This window comes from Choloepus didactylus, chromosome 1 (assembly GCF_015220235.1).
Source record: "Choloepus didactylus isolate mChoDid1 chromosome 1, mChoDid1.pri, whole genome shotgun sequence".
NCBI classification, from domain to species: Eukaryota; Metazoa; Chordata; class Mammalia; order Pilosa; family Megalonychidae; genus Choloepus; species Choloepus didactylus.
The window spans coordinates 3,982,261-4,000,062 of record NC_051307.1 but is presented as its reverse complement, the minus strand read 5'-3'; the positions used below and the strand labels follow the sequence as shown (position 1 = coordinate 4,000,062).

General features: G+C 44.3%; 1 protein-coding gene across 3 annotated transcripts in view; it reads left to right on the top strand.

The window, feature by feature from the left end:
* The window catches only part of PKNOX1 (PBX/knotted 1 homeobox 1), a 97,472-nt gene that overhangs the window by 15,157 nt on the left and 64,513 nt on the right, over positions 1-17,802 (top strand). The window lies entirely within an intron of this gene.

Below are 17,802 nucleotides of genomic sequence, written 5' to 3'. Positions count from 1 at the left end.
TACAAGTGTCCAAACTAAGGCATCAACAAGAGGACACCTTCACTGAAGAAAGGCCAATGGCATCTGGAACACCTCTGTCAGCTGGGAAGGCATGTGGCTGGTGTCCGCTGGTCCTTTGCTCCCTGGTTCTGGTTTCAAAATGGCTTTCTCCAAAATGTCTCTGGGCTTCTGTCTCTCTTAGCTTCTCTCTCTAAGCTCCTGTGCATCCTTGCTTTTTCTCCCAAGGCATTTCTCTCTCAGCATCTAGGGGTCCTCTGTTAGTTCCTCTGGGGCAAACTATGCACTTCTTCTCTGTTCCAATTTGCTGATGCTGCCTGTTATGCAAAATACCAGAAATGGATTGGCTTTTATAAAGGGGGTTTATTTGGTTACAAAGTTACCATCTTAAGGCCATAAAGTGTCCAAGGTAAGGGGGTACTTTCACTGAAGGATGGCCATCGGCATCCAGAAAACCTCTGTTAGCTCGGAAGACTTGTGGCTGGCATTCACTTGCTCCTAGTTAGATTTCAAAATGGCATTTTCCAAAATGTTGCTCTTGGGGCTTTTTGTCCTCACTTAGCTGCAGCTCCTCTTCAAAATGTCACTCTCAGTTGCTTTCTGGTCCTTCTGTCTCAGAATTCTGTTATAGCACTCCATTGATCCAGTCAACACCCACCCTGAATGGGCGGGGCAACACCTCCGTGGAAACCATCCAGTCAAATGTTTCACTCACAGTTTATTGAGTCACATCTTCATGGAAACACTCAATCAAAGAATTCCAATCTAATCAACATTAGTACGTCTGCCCCCACAAGATTGCATCAAAGATACTGGCGTTTTGGGGAACACAATACGTTCAAACTGGCACAATCTCTTAGCTTAGCATCTCCAAATGTCTTTCTGCCTGCATCTCCAAGCGTCTGAGTCTGTGTTGGCCCCTGTGCTCTCTTAAGGGCTCTAGTACACTAATCTAATCAAGACCCACCTTGAATGGGCTGGGTCACTCCTTGTTCCAGTTTGCTAATGCTGCCTTTTTGCAAAACACCAGAAATGGATCGGCTTTTATAAAGGGGGTTTATTTGGTTACACAGTTACAGTCTTAAGGCCATAAAGGGTCCAAGGTAACACATCAGCAATCGGGTACCTTCACTGGAGGATGGCCAATGGCACCCAGAAAACCTCTGTTAGCTGGGAAGGCACGTGGCTGGCGTCTGCTCCAAAGTTCTGGTTTCAAAATGGCTTTCTCCCAGGACGTTCCTCTCTAGGCTGCAGCTGCTCTTCAAAAATGTCACTCTTAGTTGCTCTTTGGGTGCTTGTCCTCCCTTAGCTTCTCCAGAGCAAAAGTCTGCTTTCAAAGGCCATCTTCAAAATGTCTCTGTAAGCTAAAGGTCCTCTCTCAGTTCCTGTGTGTTCTTCAAAGCCAAAGTTCCTCTTGGCTGTAGCAAGCTCACTCCTTCTATCTGAGTTTATATAGTGCTCCAGTAAATTAGTCAAGGCCCATGCTGAATGGGCGGGGCCACACCTCCATGGAAACCATCCAATGAAAGATCTCGCCCACAGTTGAGTGATCACATCTCCACGGAAACATCCAATCAAAAGTCTCCAACCCAGTCAACACCAATACATTTCCTGCCCACACAAGACTGTATCAAAGATAATGGCATTTTGGGGGACATAATACATCCAAACCAGCACACACCTCTCCATGGAAATAATCCAATCAAAAGGCTTCACCCACAGTTGGGTGGGTCACATCTCCATGGAGACAACCTAATCAAAAGATCCCACCCATAATAAGTCTGCCCCTGCAAGATTGCATTAAAGAACATGGCTTTTGTGGGGGTGTAATAGATTCAAACCAACACAGGTGCATATATTTTATCATTGTTATGTCTTCTTGTTCAGTTGGCCCCTTTATCAGTATGTATATAGTGACCCTCTTTGTCCCTCATGATAGTTTTTGACTTAAAGTCTATTTTATCTGATTTTAATATAGCTACCTTGGCTGTCTTTTGGTTATTATTTACGTGGTATATATTTTTCCATCCTTTGACTTTCAACCTACTTGTGTCTTTGAAATTAAGATGAGTCTCTTAGAAAGAGCACATAGTTGAGTCATGCTTTTTATCTACTCTGCCATTTGACTGGAGAGTTTAACCCATTTTATATTTAAAGTAACTACTGATAATGTGGGACTTCTGCATTTTGCTCTGAGATCTTTGCAAGTCCTATACCTTTTTTGTCTCTTGGTCAAGCAGTTGATTCCTGCTTTCATATTTATTTGACTTTTTGTATTGTACCATTTTGATTCCCTTCTCCTTTCTTTCTGTATATATATTTTCTTTGTGGTTACTATGGGGCTTATTTTTTTTTTTTTTTATTTTTTTAGGAAAAAACAAAACAATTTATTTTCATTTTTATTCAATTTTTCCAAATGTAAAAAAATCAAGATTCTTACACCACTTATCTCAAATGAGACCATGCAAAATGGTTCTAAGTGTGTACGACAATCATTTGCCCCATGGGGCTTAAATATAAGATCTGGTAGATTTGATACCAACTTAATTAAGATTAATTTGAAGCCAGCTTAACTTTAATAGCCTACATAAACACTCTTCCTGTACCACTGTGTGCCAGTTTGAATATACTGTGTCCCCAAATGCCATTATCTTTGATGTAATCTTGTGTGGGCAGACGTTATCAGTGTTGATTAGATTGTAATTCTTTGAGTGTTTCTTTTGAATGTGCCCCACCCAACTGTGGGTGATAACTCTGATTGGATAATTTCCATGGAGGTGTTGGCCACCCATTGGGTGGGTCTGAATTAAATTACTGGTGCACTATATAAGATCAGACAGAAGGAGCAAGCTTGCTACAGTGTAGCTGTGAGTGATGTTTTGAAGAGGAGCTACAGCCAAGAGGGACATTTTGAAGAAAGCATAGGAGCTGCAGATGAAAGACATTTTGAAGATGGCCATTGAAAGCAGACTCTTGCTCTGGAGACCCTAAGAGAGGACAAATAAGTGCAACTAAGAATGACATTTTTGAGGAACTGCATCCTAGAGAGGAACATCCTGGGAGAAAGCCATTTTGAAACCAGAACTCTGGAGCAGACATGACCCACGTGCCTTCCCAGCTAACAGAGGTTTTCCGGACACCATTGGCCATCCTTCAGTGAAGGTAGCTGATTGTTGATGACTTATCTTGGACACTTTATGGCCTTAAGACTGTAACTTTGTAACCAAATAACCCCCCTTTATAAAAGCAATCCATTTCTGGTGTTTTGCATTCCAACAGCATTAGCAAACTAGAACACACTGCATCCCCCCATTTTTGGTTGTACTTGTTACAAATTATATCTTTATTCATTGTATGTCCCAAACCATAGAGTTATCATGCTTTTTATGCATTTGCATTTTTGAACCTGTAAGAGGTAAGTAAAAAGTAGAGTTACATACCAAAAAATACACCATGATCCTGGATTTATAAGCACCCATGTGGTTACTGTCACGGTTAACTTAGTGCATCAGCTTCACCAGGTAATGTGTCCAGTTATTTGGTAAAGGAATTGCTGGTTTGTTTGTTACTGTGAGGGTATTTCATGGATTTAAATCATTAGTCAGTTGATTGCATCTATGGCTGATGCCGTCTACAGTCAATAAAAGAGATTGCCTTCAGCAATGAGAGATGTTTCGTCCAGTCAGTTGAATGCCTTAAAAGGAGAACTGATGACTTCACCTGTCAGAAAGAAGAATTTCCAGCCCTACTTCAGCCAGCCAGCCAGCTTCTGGGGAATTCATTGAAAACCTTCATCATAGTTCCCAGCTTTCAACCTGTCCTACAGAATTCAGACTTGTCCATCCCCATGGTCATCTGAGTCAATTCTTAAAATAAATCTCATAATATTTACGTGAAATATTTATATATTTCCTGTTGGTTGTTTCCCTGGAGAACCCTGACTAATACAGATTTGGTACTGGGAATCGTTCTTGAGAAATAGAATCTTAAGGATAAGATTGCTGAGTTGCTTCTGGGGTTTTTGGAAATGGTTCTCTAATCTGAGTAGATTCAAATGCACTAATGAGTCCATTTCAAATGATCAAGATGAAACTGGCATTCCAGTTTGAATTGGCAATAGAGATACACAAAATATCACCATTGGTTACTGCCACTCAAATGCTTATAAGAGGCAAGGCTGTGGGTGATAGTCTATTTGACACCTTAATAGCATTTTGTGGAATTAAAAAGTATAAAGATGTTGGGTGGTTATTCCTAATACAGTGGATACAGTTGTTAAGAAATGGATGAGCTCAAGGCTTCAAATTCTCACCTCAAGCAGCACATGAAAGACTTGCAAGTTTATATGTGTGCCCTGAAAGAAACTCTTATTTCATATAGCCGGAGATTTGACACTTAGGAAAATCAGACCCAGAGTCTCGTTGCATGAGTGGTTGAATTTACAATGTACATTGAATTCCTGACCTTGGATGGTGTCTTCTGTTAAAGTGAGGGCATTGATTGGGAAGGAACGGGATCCTGAGAATTGGAATGGAGACATGTGGATTGATGATGACTGTGGTGGGGACATTGAAACCCTAGATTCTGCTGAGTCTTCTTTCCCAGACAAACCTGTCATGGCCTGCTCTGAGGAAACAGCCACCTAACCTCCACCTGAAGAGATTAACCCTCCTTTGCCTGATAAACCTCTAACCACCTCCCCTGAGAGGTTAATCTTGTTTCATCAGATGAAACTGCCATGGAATGCCCTGAGGAATTGGTTTGCAAGTCACTTCTAATTCATGAAGAGTCTCATGGCCCACCCCCACCACCCCTCTTTTTTCCAGACCTGTAACTAGACTGAAGTCCCAACAGGCCCTGAAAGGTGAGGAAAAGAGCATGACCCATGAGGAGGTGCACTACACTTCAAAAGAACTGCATGGATTTCCAGTTTATAGAGACAGAAATTGGGAATATGTGTGGGAATGGATATTGAGGGTATGGGAAAATGGTAGAAGGAACATATAAAGTTGGAACAGACTGAATTTCATAATATGGGCCCCTTAAGCAGAGATTCTGGATTCAGTGTTGTAGCTTGAATGGTTAGAAAGAGTTAGAAAGGGTTCATTTAGGTCTTTTGCTGAAGCATGGACCAAAAGGTAGCCCTTATTGCCTGAAGTCCAAATGCCCAAGCTTCCCTGGTATAATGTAGATAAGGGGATTAGAAGGCTCAGAGAGATTGGAATGTTAGAATGGATTTATCATGGAAGACCTACTCACCCACCACAGGAATGTCCAGAGGGCACACCTTTCAGCAGGACTGTGAGGAATAAATCTGTGGCAGCAAGTCCATCATCCCTGAAGAGCTAGATGGTCACTGCAGGAAGTTCTGCCACTGAAATTGGATCCTTAAACATAGTGGGGATGATCAAATCCTGCATTGGCAGAAACCAAAGTGGCAGCACTTAATCACCAAAGACAGGGTGGACATGGCTACCATAAGGGGCAGCAAAGTCAAAGCCATAATTATAGTCTGACTTGCGGATCCTATGGTGGTGGCTAGTAGATCATGGGGTACCTAGAAGTAAAATAGATGGGCATTCTTCTGCTAAATTTTTACTTGATCTCTATAAGCAGAGTTCTAGGTCAAGTGAACAATAGTCTAACTTGAATCACAAAAACAGAGTCATAGCCCCTCAATCAATTTCCAGACTTGAGACAGTTTATAGACCCGGAACCCCTTGAATGAAAGGAAGATGGGTCCCCTTGGCTCCAGAAGGACCCTGCTACACTGCCAAAAATTTGTACTGTTAATCTTTCTCCCAGCATTCTCCAAAGAGACCTACGGCTTTTACTAGGGTGACTGTGCATTGGGGAAAAGGAAATTATCAGATGTTTCTGTGATTATTAGACACTGGCTCTAAACTGACATTAATTCCAGGAAGACCAAAACGTCACTGTAGTCCACCAGTCAAGAGGAGGGGCACATGGAGGTCAGGTGGTCAATGGAGTTTTAGCTCAGGTCCATCTCACAGTAGATTCAGTTGGTCCCCAAACCCGTTCTGTGATTATTGACCCAGTTCTGGAAAGCATAATTGGAATAAACCTACCTGGCAACTGGTAGAATCCCCACATTGGTTCCCTGACTTATGGAGTGATGGTTATTATGGTAGGAAAGGCCAAGTGGAAGCCACTAAAAGTTCTGCTACCTAGCAAAATAGTAAACCAAAATTGCTACTGTATTCCTGGAGGGATTGCAGTGATTAGTACCACCATCAAGGACTTGAAGGATGCATAGGTGTGTGCAGAAAACAGACAGATCTTGGAGGATGACAGTAGATTATTGTAAATTTAAGAGGGTGTTGACCCCAGTTGCAGCTGCTATTTCAGATTTGGTATCATTGCTTGAACAAATCAACACATCCCCTCATACTTGATATGCAGCTATTGAGCTGGCAAGTGCTTTTTTCTCAATACCTGTTAGTAAAGATCACCTGAAACAGTTTGCATTCAGTTGGCAAGGCCAGCAGTACAGCTTCACTGTTCTATCTCAGGGGTATATTAGCTCTCCAGCCCCGTGTCATAATCTAGTCCATAGGAACCCTGATCCTCTCTTCATCCAACAAGACATTTCACTGATCCATTATATTGATGACATTATGCTGATTGGTCCTAGTGAGCAAGAAGTAGCAACTGCTCTAGATGGTGGGAGATAAATACAACAGAAATCCGTGGGCCTTCCACCATTGTAAAATTTCTGGGTTTCCAGTAGTGTGGGGCATGTTGAGATATCCCTTCTATGGTGAAGGGTAAGCTGTTCTATCTGGCCTCTTCTACAACCAAAAAGGAGGCACAATGCCTAGTTGGCCTCTTTGAAGTTTGGAAGCAACATATTCTTCATTTGGGTGTGCTACTCTGGCTCATTTACCAAGTGACCTAAAAAAACTACTAGTTTTGAGTTAGGACTGGAATAAGAGGAGGCTCTGCAACAGGTCCAGGCTGCTATGCAAGCTGCTCTGTCACTTGGGCTGTATGATCCAGCAGATCCAATGGTGATGGAAATATCATTGGCAAATAGAGATGCTGCATGGATCCTTTGACAGAACTCTGTGGGAGAGTCACAGTGAAGACCCTTAGGATTTTGGAGCATAGCTTGGCTATCCTCTTCAGAAAAAGGCCACTCCCCTTTGGACAAACAGGTTTTGTACTGCTACTGGGCCTTAATAGAGACCAAACGCTTAACCATGGGCCACTGAGTTACAGTGAGGCTTGAGTTGCCTATCATGAGCTGGGTGTTGTCTGACTCACCAAGCCATAAATTTGGGCACGCACAGCAGCACTCCATCATCAAATGGAAGTGTTATATACAAGATCAGGCTCAAGCAGACCCTGAAACACAAGTAATTCACATGAGGAAGTGGCCCAAATGCCTATGGCCCCCACTCCTGCCACCTTTTCTTCTCTTTCCCAGCCCAGAGCTATGTCCTGTTGGGGAGTTCCTACAATCAATTGAGTGAAGAAGAGAAAAATCACACCTAGTTTACAGACAGTTCTGCACAATAAACAGGTACCACCTGAAAGTTGACATCTGCAGCACTATAGCCCCTTTCTGGGACATCCCTGAAGGACAATGGTGAAGGGAAATCCTCCTAGTGGGTGGAGCTTCCAACAGTGCAACTGCTTGTTCATTTTGCTTGGAAGGAGAAATAGCCAGAGGTGTGTTTGTATACTGATTTGTGGTTTGTGGCCAATGTTTTGGCTGGGTAGTCTGGGACTTGGAAAGAACATCCTTAGGAAATTGGTGATAAATAGGTGTGGGGAGAGATATGTGGATAGATCCTTCTGAGTGGACAAAAAAACATGGAGATATTTGTGTCCCATGTGAATGCTTACCAGAGGGTGACTTCAGCAGAGGATGATTTTAATAATCAAGTGGATAGGACAACCCATTCTATGAATACCTTTTGGCCTCTTTCACCAGCCGCTCCTGTCACTGCCCAATAGGCTCACGAACAAAGTGGTCATGGTGGTGGGGATGGAGATTATGCACGGGCTCAGCAACATGGACTTCCACTCACTAAGGCTGACCTGGCTACAGCCACTGCTGAGTGCCCAGTCTGCCAGCGGCAGAGGCCCACACTCAGTCCCCAATATGGCATCATTCCCTGAGGTGATCAGCCTGCTACCTGGTGGAAGGTTGATGACATTGGACCACTTCCATTAAGGAAGGGGCAGTGTTTTGTTTTATCTGGAATAGATACATATACCGGATGTGGGTTTGCCTTCTCTGCATGCAATGTTTCTGCCAAAACTACCTCTTGTGGACTTATAGAATGCCTTATCCACCATCATGGTATTTCATACAGCATTGGTTCTGGTCAAGGAACCTGCTTCACAGCAAATGAAGTGCAAGAATAGGCACATGCTCATGGAATTCTCTGGTTTTACCATGTTCCCCATCATCCAGAGGCAGCTGGTTGATAGAATGGTGGAATGGCCTTTTGAAGGCTCAATTACAGCACCAACTAGGTGGCAGTACCTTGCAGAGCTGGGGCAGTGTTCTCCAGGAGGCCGTGTATCCTCAGAATTGGCATCCACTCTATGGTGCTGTTTCTTCCATAGCCGGGATTCACGGGTCCAGAATCGAGGTGTGGAAATGGGAGTGGCACAACTCACTATCACTCCTAGTGATCCACTAGGTAAATTTTTGCTTCCTGTCCCTGCAAGCTTAAGCTCTGTTGGTGTACAAGTTTTAGTTCCAAAAGGAAGAGTGCTTCCACCAGGAAACACAACAATAATTCCATTGAACTGTAAGTTAAAACTGCCACCTCGTCACTTTGGGCTTCTCATGCCTCTAAATCAACAGGCAAGGAAGGGGATTACTATACTGGCTGGTGTGATTGATCCTGACTATTGAGGGGAAATAGGACTACAACTACACAGTGGAGGTAAAGAAGAGTTTTCCTGGACTACAGGAGATCCCCTAGAGCATCTCTTAGTACTACCAGGCCCTGTGGTTAACATCAATGGAAACTGCAACAGCGCAATCCAGGCAGAACTACCAGTTGCCCAGAAACGTCAGGAATGAAGGTTTGGGTCACCCCACCAGGCAAAGAACGACAGCCAGCTGATGTGTGTGTTGAGGGTAAAGGGAATATGGAGTGGGTAGTGGAAGAAAGTAGTCATAAATATGAGCTATGTTCACATTTCCAGTTACAGAAACAATGTTATGAATATTTCTTCATTGTTTTGTTGTGAATATGTGTGTATATTTAAAAAATATCTTACTTTCCCTCCTAATTTATCCCCTTATCATATAACATAAGTTGATTTAACTTTATGTCATAGTATTTAACTTAAAGGGTATCAAGTTTAAGAGTGACGAATACCCAAGGACTTGCATCCTCTTCTTGGGAAAGAGTTACTGCTTTTCTGGTTAAATGCAGGATGACTGAGTATTGTTAGGTGAAAATATGACTTGTTTTTATTTAGAGATTAAGTATGGTTTAAGGAGATGTTAATGGGTGCCAAGTTGACAAAGGTGGACTGTGATAGTTAAGTTCATGTGTCCACTTATAGGTTATGATGTCCGTTGTTGGGTCAAGCAAGCACTGGCCTGATTGTTACTGTGAGGGCATTTTGTGGATTTAAATCATAAGTTGATTGCTTCTATGGCTGATTGCATCTACAGTCAACTGAGGAGATTGCCTTCAAGAATGAGAGAAGTTTCATCCAATTAGATGAAGGCCCTAAAAGGAGAACTTATGATTTCAACAGTCAGAAGGCAGAATTTCCATCTTTGCTTCAACCAGCCAGCTTATCCTGGGGAATTCATTGAAAACTGTCATCGGAGTTCCTATTTTGCCTAGGCCTGCCCTGTGGAATTTTGACTTTCCCATTCCCACGGTCATGTGAGCCAATTCCTGTAATAAATCTCATAATATTTACATAATAAACGTGTGTGTGGGTGTGTGTGTGTCCTGTCAGTTTGGTTTCCCTGGAGAACCCTAACACAGTTACTTTTACTGGTGTTCTTTATTTCTTTATGCTACTTTAAACCATTGTACAATGTCCCTTCCTTTCAGTCTGAAGAATTCCCTTTAGCATTGCTTGTAGGGCAGGTCTAGAGGTGATGGAATCCTTCAGCTTTTATCTAGGTAGGGAATGTCTTAATCTCGCCCTCATATTTGAAAGGCAGTCTCAGTGTCTATAAAATCCGTTTGCCAGTTGTTTTCTTTCAGCACTTTCAGTAGTTTGACCCACTGCCTTTTTGCCTCCATAAGGAGTTGACAATTTTATTGAGACTCCTTGTATATATATATAACATGTTGCTTTTATCTTGCAGCTTTCAGAACTCTCTCCTTTTCCTGGGCATTGGACAGTTTGATTACTGTGCGTCTGGTGTGGTTCTCTTTGAGTTTATCCTGTTTGGGGTTCCTTGGGATTCTCGAATGTGCATATGCATGTCTGCCATCATTTCTTTGGATATTCCTCCTGCCCTTTCCCTTTTTCTTCTCATTCCAGGACCCTCTTATTGCCTATTTAGGCATGTTTGGAGCCATCTAGCAGGTCTCATAGACTCTGTTCATGTTTTAAAATTCTTTTTTCCTTCTGCTCCTCAGCCTTAATCATTTCAGTTGTCTTGTCCTCAAACTCACTGATTTTTTTTTCTTTTGCCAGCTCTCAAATGCTGTTGAAACACTCTAGGGAATTTTTTTGTTCCAATGATTGTGGTCTTCAATTCCATTATTTCTGTTTGGCTCCTTTTAAAAATTTCCCTCTCTTTATTGAGACTTTCATATTGTTCAGTCTTATTTTCTGGTAGCCTTTAGGTCTTTATCTGTGTTTTCCTTTATCTCTTTGAGCATAGTAAGGATTAATTTTTTAGAGTCTTTGTCTAGTATTTCCAAAGTCTGGTCCTCTTAATTGATGGTTTCTGTGTTTTTATCTTATTCCTTGGATCGGACATCATTTCCTTTCTTTGTCCTGTATCTTTTTTTGCACACTGTACATTTTAATATTTAAAGTGTTAACCCTGGGACTTAGTCCCTGAACTGTCTGTTTCTTAAGTTTGTATCCAGTTTGTGATTTGACAGAGATTTCCTTAAGTGCCAGCAGCAAACAAAAACAAAGCAAAAAAACACCTTTTCAGTTGTTGAGAATTGGCTCTGCATTGGCTAGTGCCCTCCTTCAGAGTTCAGCTTTCCTGTCAAGAAGATCAGCCGGAGGCAAATGTGAAGTGCAGGATTGTCTCAGTCTTTTCTGAGCCTGCCTCTTCCCCTGGTTTTGTTCATGCCTCTGGCTTTAGGTTTTCCCCATTTTCAGGAATCTGAGCATCCCCTCTCCTCCCTATGAAATAGAGTTTATCCCCCGCCTGAGTGCTCTGTTGTAGGACCTTGTGCCAGTTTGAATTTATTATGTCCCCTGAAATGCCATTATCTTTGATGCAATCTTGTGTGGGCAGATGTATCAGTGTTGATTAGATTGTAATCCTCTGAGTGTTTCCATGGAGATGTGCCCCACCCAACTGTGGGTGATGACTCTAATTGGATAATTTCCATGGAGGTGTGGCCCCACCCATTCAGTTTGGGGCTGTATTAGTTTACTGGAGCCCTATATAAGCTCAGACAGAAGGAGCAAGCTGGAGCTGAGAAAGACATTTTGAAGACGGCCGTTGGAAGCTGATGCAGACATTTTGGAGAATGCCATTTTGAAACACAACCTGGGATCAAGCAGACACCAGCCACATGACTTCCCAGCTGACAGAGGTTTTCTGGATGCCATTGGCCATCCTCCAGTGAAGGTACCCTTTGTTGATGGACACTTTATGGCCTTAAGACTGTAACTGTGTAACCATAAAACCCCCTTTTATAAAAGCAGTCCATTTCTGGTATTTTGCATTCCGGCAACATTAGCAAACTGGAACAGACCTAAAGCAGGTAATGCTTTGTCCTGTGCTGCTTTGACTTAGTTGGTTCTTACACTGCTTACTGTCAGGAAGATACTTCTGCATGCAGGGCAAACTAGGGGAGGGCGAACCAGAGAAGTTTCCAGTTCAGTCTTCGAAGCTGCCACCAGATACACTGGCACCAATGGGCAGGCACTCTGGTGTGTGCGCAGGGTCTTTCTGCTCCTTCCGGAACAGGGCCAGGGACCTACGGTGGGAGGACAGGCCAGCTCCACAATGTGTGTGGGGGGCTTGGGGGTGGCAACAGCTGCAGTGCCAGGAGCTTTTCCTACCATTTTTTTTGAAATTGCAGTTTTATTGAGATATATTCACATACCATACAGCCCATCCGAAGTATACAGTCACTGTTCTCCTGCCATTTTTAAAGCTGTGTTTTCTTGGTTTGGCACTTGCCCAGTTACTATAACCCTTTAACTGTTTTCTGGAGTTTTGAGGAAGACGGCTGTGCCAGTTTGAATGTACTGTGTCCCCCAAATGCCATTATCTTTGATGTAGTCTTGTGGGGCAGATGTTTTGGTGCTGATTAGATTTGTTTGGAATGTGCCCCACCCAGCTGTGGGTGATGACTCTGATGAGATAGTCCCATGGAGGCATGGCCCCACCCATTCAGGGTGGGTCTTGATGAGTGGTGCCATATAAATGAGCTGACTCAAATAGAAGGAACTCAGTGCAGCTGTGAGTGACATTTTGAAGAGGAGCAAGCTTGCTAGAGAGGAATGTCCTGGGAGAAAGCCATTTGGAAACCAGAACTTTGGAGCAGACACCAGCCACATGCCTTCCCAGCTAACAGAGGTTTTCTGGACGCCATTGGCCATCCTCCAGTGAAGGTACCCGATTACTGATGTGTTACCTTGGACACTTTATGGCCCTAAGACTGTAACTGTGTAGCCAAATAAACCCCCTTTTTATAAAAGCCAATCCGTCTCTGGTGTTTTGCATTCTGCAGCATTAGCAAACTAGAACAATGGCTCTGCCAGTTTTTGCTACTTGTTCAGAGATTCTATAGAGGAATGGCACCATCCTGTAACCAGAACTCTCAGCTTTTTCTTAAATTTTGTTTTCAATTCTAAAGTATTTTTAAACTTTAAAAAACTTTTTACGTTGGTTTCATACTTACAGCAAAGTTGCAAAAATTGTACAGACTTCCCATATACCTTCTCCAAATGTTGATATTTTACCATACTTGCTTTATCATGTTTGCTGTCTCCATAAGTGCCATTTGAATATATTGTGTCCCCCAAACGCCATTATCTTTGATGTAATCTTGTGTGGGCAGACATATCAGTGTTGATTAGATTGTAATTCTTTGAGTGTTCCTGGGAAGATGTGCCCCACCCAACTGTGGGTGATGAGTGTGATTGGATAATTTCCATGGAGGTGTTACCCCATCCATTGAGAGTGGGTCTAAATTAAATCACTGGAGCCATATAACTGAGCTGACAAACAGAAGGAACTTAGTGCAGCTGTGAGTGACATTTTGAAGAGGAGCTACAGCCAAGAGGGACACTTTGAAGAACACACTGGAACTGAGAGAGGAGCTTCGGCTTACAGAGACATTTTGGAGACAGCCTTTGAAAGTAGACTTTTGCTCCGGAGAAGCTAAGAGAGGACAAACACCCCAAGAGCAACTGATTTGACATTTTGGAGAGAAGCTGAAGCCTAGAGAGGAATGTCCTGGGAGGAAGCCATTTTGAAACCAGAACTTTGGAGCAGATGCCAGCCACATGCCTTCCCAGCTAACAGAGGTTTTCCGGACACCATTGGCCATCCTCCGGTGAAGGTAACCGATTGTTGATGACTTACCTTGGAACTTTATGGCCTTAAGACTGTAACTGTGTAACTAAATAACCCCCTTTTATAAAAGCGGATCCATTTCTGGTGTTTTGCATTCCGGCAGCATTAGCAAACTAGAACACCATATCTATACATCTATATCAATGTTTCCATCTCTATTTTGTTTTAACATTTGAGAGGGAAATTTGCAGACATGCGTCCTCTTTTTTGCTAAATACTTCAGTACGTATTTCAAAAGAAGATAATCTCTTAATTAGTTATATTGCAATGCTCAAAATCAGGAAACTAACATTGATACAATACCATTATCCAATCTTCTGTCTTCAAATTTTGGCCAATTGGTCATTAATGAGCTTTCTAGCAAAAGAAAAAAACACTTTTGGGAGGCTTGGAACCCAATCTGGAATCACCCTTTGTTTACATGTCATTTCTCTTCAATCTCTTTTATCTGGAAAGATTCGTTAGTCTTTCTTTGTCTTCAATAATCTTGATGCTTTTGAAGAGCCTGGACAGTTATTTTGTAGAATGTCCCTTATCTGGGTTTGTTGGAGACTTGCTCAGGCTCAGATTCATGCTTTGCGTTTTTAGCAGGACTATGCAGAAGTGATGCCGTTACGTTCTTTTCAGTGTATTGCTGGTGTCGATTTGTCTCATTCCTGGTGATGCTGCGTTTTACCCTTTGTTGCACAGCACTGTAAAACCTAGGCCCTCTTTTACCTCTGTAATTAGTAACTCTGTTAGATATATTTTGAAACACTGTGCATTTCCTGTTTCTCATCATGTTTGCACCCACAGGTTTTAGCATCCAGTGATGATTCTTGCCTGAATCCGTGACTCCTGTGGTGGTTGCCAAATGGTGCTGTTGGATTTCCATCATTTCCTCTCTACGTTTCAGTTGGAACTCTACTGTAATTTAGAGCTTTCCCCTTTCTCATATTTTAAAAATTTGTTTTGTCTTTATATGTTTGGATGCAAGGATTCTTATTTTAGTTCCTGTTACTGTCCTTTATTTTGTTGCTCAAGTTGTCCCAGATTTGGCCAGGAGAACTCCTGCAAACTGGTTCCTCTGCCTTTTGAAATGTCCTCATATTTTTTGAGCATTTCCTTATTTTCTGGCACAATGAGTTCCGGGCTTCATCTTGTACTTTCTCTTCCCTGGCCGTGCAATCAGTGTGGCCATTTCTCTAGGGAGCTCTGGTTACTTTGATGGGAGAATATGTTGAAATGTTGAAACACTGATGTCAGCACCCTTGGGGCGTCACAGCTTCGGGTCCGCAGTGGACAGAGCTTGGAGATTGTGTGTGTACACAGGCACGTGTGTGTGCATATGCATGTGCATACACGAGGCACACACACCTCTGCCTCCTTCTCTGACTCTGTATATTAAATATAAAGTCATGAATGCACACCGGCCCCTCCGTTCACCCAAACTCCACCCCCCACTCCATGCCTGGGCTCCCTTCTTGGTAGCTGAGCCCTCTCTCAAGATCTGTCACTTATTTGTGATTTCTCAAAGGAGAACAGCTCCTCCAACCTTAAAAACAACCGCAAAAACCAAACCGCCCTGCATATTTTAACTTTTAAAAAACTAAAAATGAAAGCAAAGCCAAGGAAGCATCCCTTTAAAGTCTAGAAGTCACTTGATTGCTAAGGGAAGCTCTTTGGAGGTGTCCTGCCAGCACAGCTGTGGGTAATGTGTACTGTCCCTTAGGCCTGCTTGTGATTTAGTGCCTAACTGAAGGGATAACGCTGCTCCCGCCACTTTAGGAAGAAGTGATTTCAGAGTTGAGCTTGATGCTCTATATTCAGTTGTGGGGGAATAGAGTGGAATTGAAGCTGGCTGCCCAGTTTTCTCCATGCTTTTGCTTTGAAATTGAATATTACATCCGTTTCTAAAAGGCCGGACATTTGGTGTGTGCGTGATATGTATATGTGGATGTCTGTGTAATGTGCAGTGTGCGTGCATGTTTGTGTGTAGTATATGGTGTGTGCATGTGTAGTTTGTGGTGTGTGTGCACGTATGTGTGTAGCATGTGGTATGCGTATGTGTAGCATGTGGTGTGTGTATGTGTGTGTCTATAGTGTGTGGTGTGTGTATGTGTGTGGTGTGGCATGTCAGTGATGTGTGTAGCGTGGCATGCCAGTGTGTGTGCATGTGTAGTTTCGTGTGTGTGTATATGTGTATGTGTGTAGTATGTGGCACGGCATATCAGTGGTGTGTGTAGTGTGGCATGTCAGTATGTGTGTGCATGTGTAGTTTGTGGTTGTGTGTGTATGTGTGTAGCATGTGTATGTATGTGTATGTGTAGCGTGTGGTGTGTGTATGTCTAGTGTGTGGTGTGTGTATGTGTCTAGTGTGTGGCATGACATGGCAGTGGTGTGTGTGTACAGTGTGTGGTGTGAGTGTGTGAGTGTGAGCACTCCGAGAGCAAGCGCACCCCTCTGGGTCAGCGCAGTTCTCCCTGCCGCTCCCCCGGGAGGGGTCCTGTGAGGTCCAGCTGTTTACTGCGCCACAGGCCGGGGACAGGAGTGTGTACTCGAGACTGGGTGCTCACAGAGAGCTGGGCACCAGCCCGGCCCCCCATCGGAGGGACCCCTCCTCTGGAACGTAAGCACAGTCTCTCCAGGGGCGAGGGGCAGACGTCTCCACCCTCCCTGTTCTGGGATGAGACACGTGGCCTTGGCGACGTCTCCAAGTCGCTAGGAGGACATACCCGGCTCTAGCTTCCAAGGCCCAAGTGCAGTTCGGTCACCGTTTGACCGGCTGTGACGGTGAGGGACCTGAAAGCATTCGTGGAGAACTGGCTGCTGCCCCGCGGCTCTGACCCTGCCGAGGCTCTGTCGACTTCATCTAACCACGCAGACACTGATGCTTTGCTTTCGGTCTCTTTGCAGCTGTTTGGGTTAGAGCATAACTGCATAGCAAACACTGGAAGGTTTTGAAGCCTGTGAAGTAGCAGAGTTAGACTTGCTGTGACACGTTTCTAGACTGGCCTGGCTTTTCACTTCAGGTTTCGTGCTGGGCTGTATCCTAGAAGATTGACGTCGGGGAGGGTAGCACAGCAAGGCACCACGTGGCTCTGTTTCTCCAGCCTTGTCTGGGAGGGATTGTTCATGCAAGGGAGTTTAGTGCCGTGTGTGTGTGTGTGTGTGTGGGGTCTATTTTTTGAAGAGAACTTTTATAAAAGGTTTGTCTTTTCTGTCATGACCAGTGTGCAGACTTGCAGAGGTTTGGGTAGATGGCTGAGGGCTAGAAGCCTCCGTCTGTGCTGGTGCAGCCTTGGCCCAGGAGTTTCAGGGCAGCCGAGCTCCGGACTCCACTTTGCCACCGTCTCCTCCAGGCCCTGCCGCCCGGCCTGGTTGCCTTCCCTGTGTGGTGCAGCTAGGACTGCCTTCTGGCTGCGTTTCTATGGGATTCTGTGAAATGGCACACATAAAAGAGTCTCTCGGGCACAGAGGAGCTCCCCACGTGCCACGTGCCTGTATTTGGTGGCCCACTGTGGGTGCGAGAGTGAAGCCAGGAGGGTGCGAGAGTGGGCTTGAGTAGCTGTGCGTTACCCAGACCTTTATGGAGACAAGGACTTTTTCCTTTCACCTCCCTCTTTCTCTCTTTTTCCTTGAGTAGACGAGGGACTGTAGATCGTCCCCGGCTTGTCACTTTCGTGGTGGCGCCTGCTGGACGGGCCTGGCCTCTGCCTCCGGGCTGCTCTGATGGACACCTGAGGCGGTGGCTCACATGGCTCTCCTGGGGCCGAGGTTGCTGGCCCTCCGCATGCGAGCCCTCTCTCCTGGCTTCTCCTGATGGACTGAGGCTGTGTTTCTGCTGCTTTCAGGCCCCCCAGCCTCTGGGTCAGGCCCTCCCTGACTGTTTGGCCTCATCTAAATGGGACCTTTGGAGACCCTCTTCACCATGGAGCCCACCTGAGCTCCTGATGACCTTGTCTGAGGTCCTGTTGGCAGAGGGGACGGCCCCACAGGACCAGGGTCAGGACTCGGACACGGCTTTACGGGGGGCCTGAGTCAGTCCCCCCAGGCTGTGAGCAAGCTGCTGTCCATATCCGTGG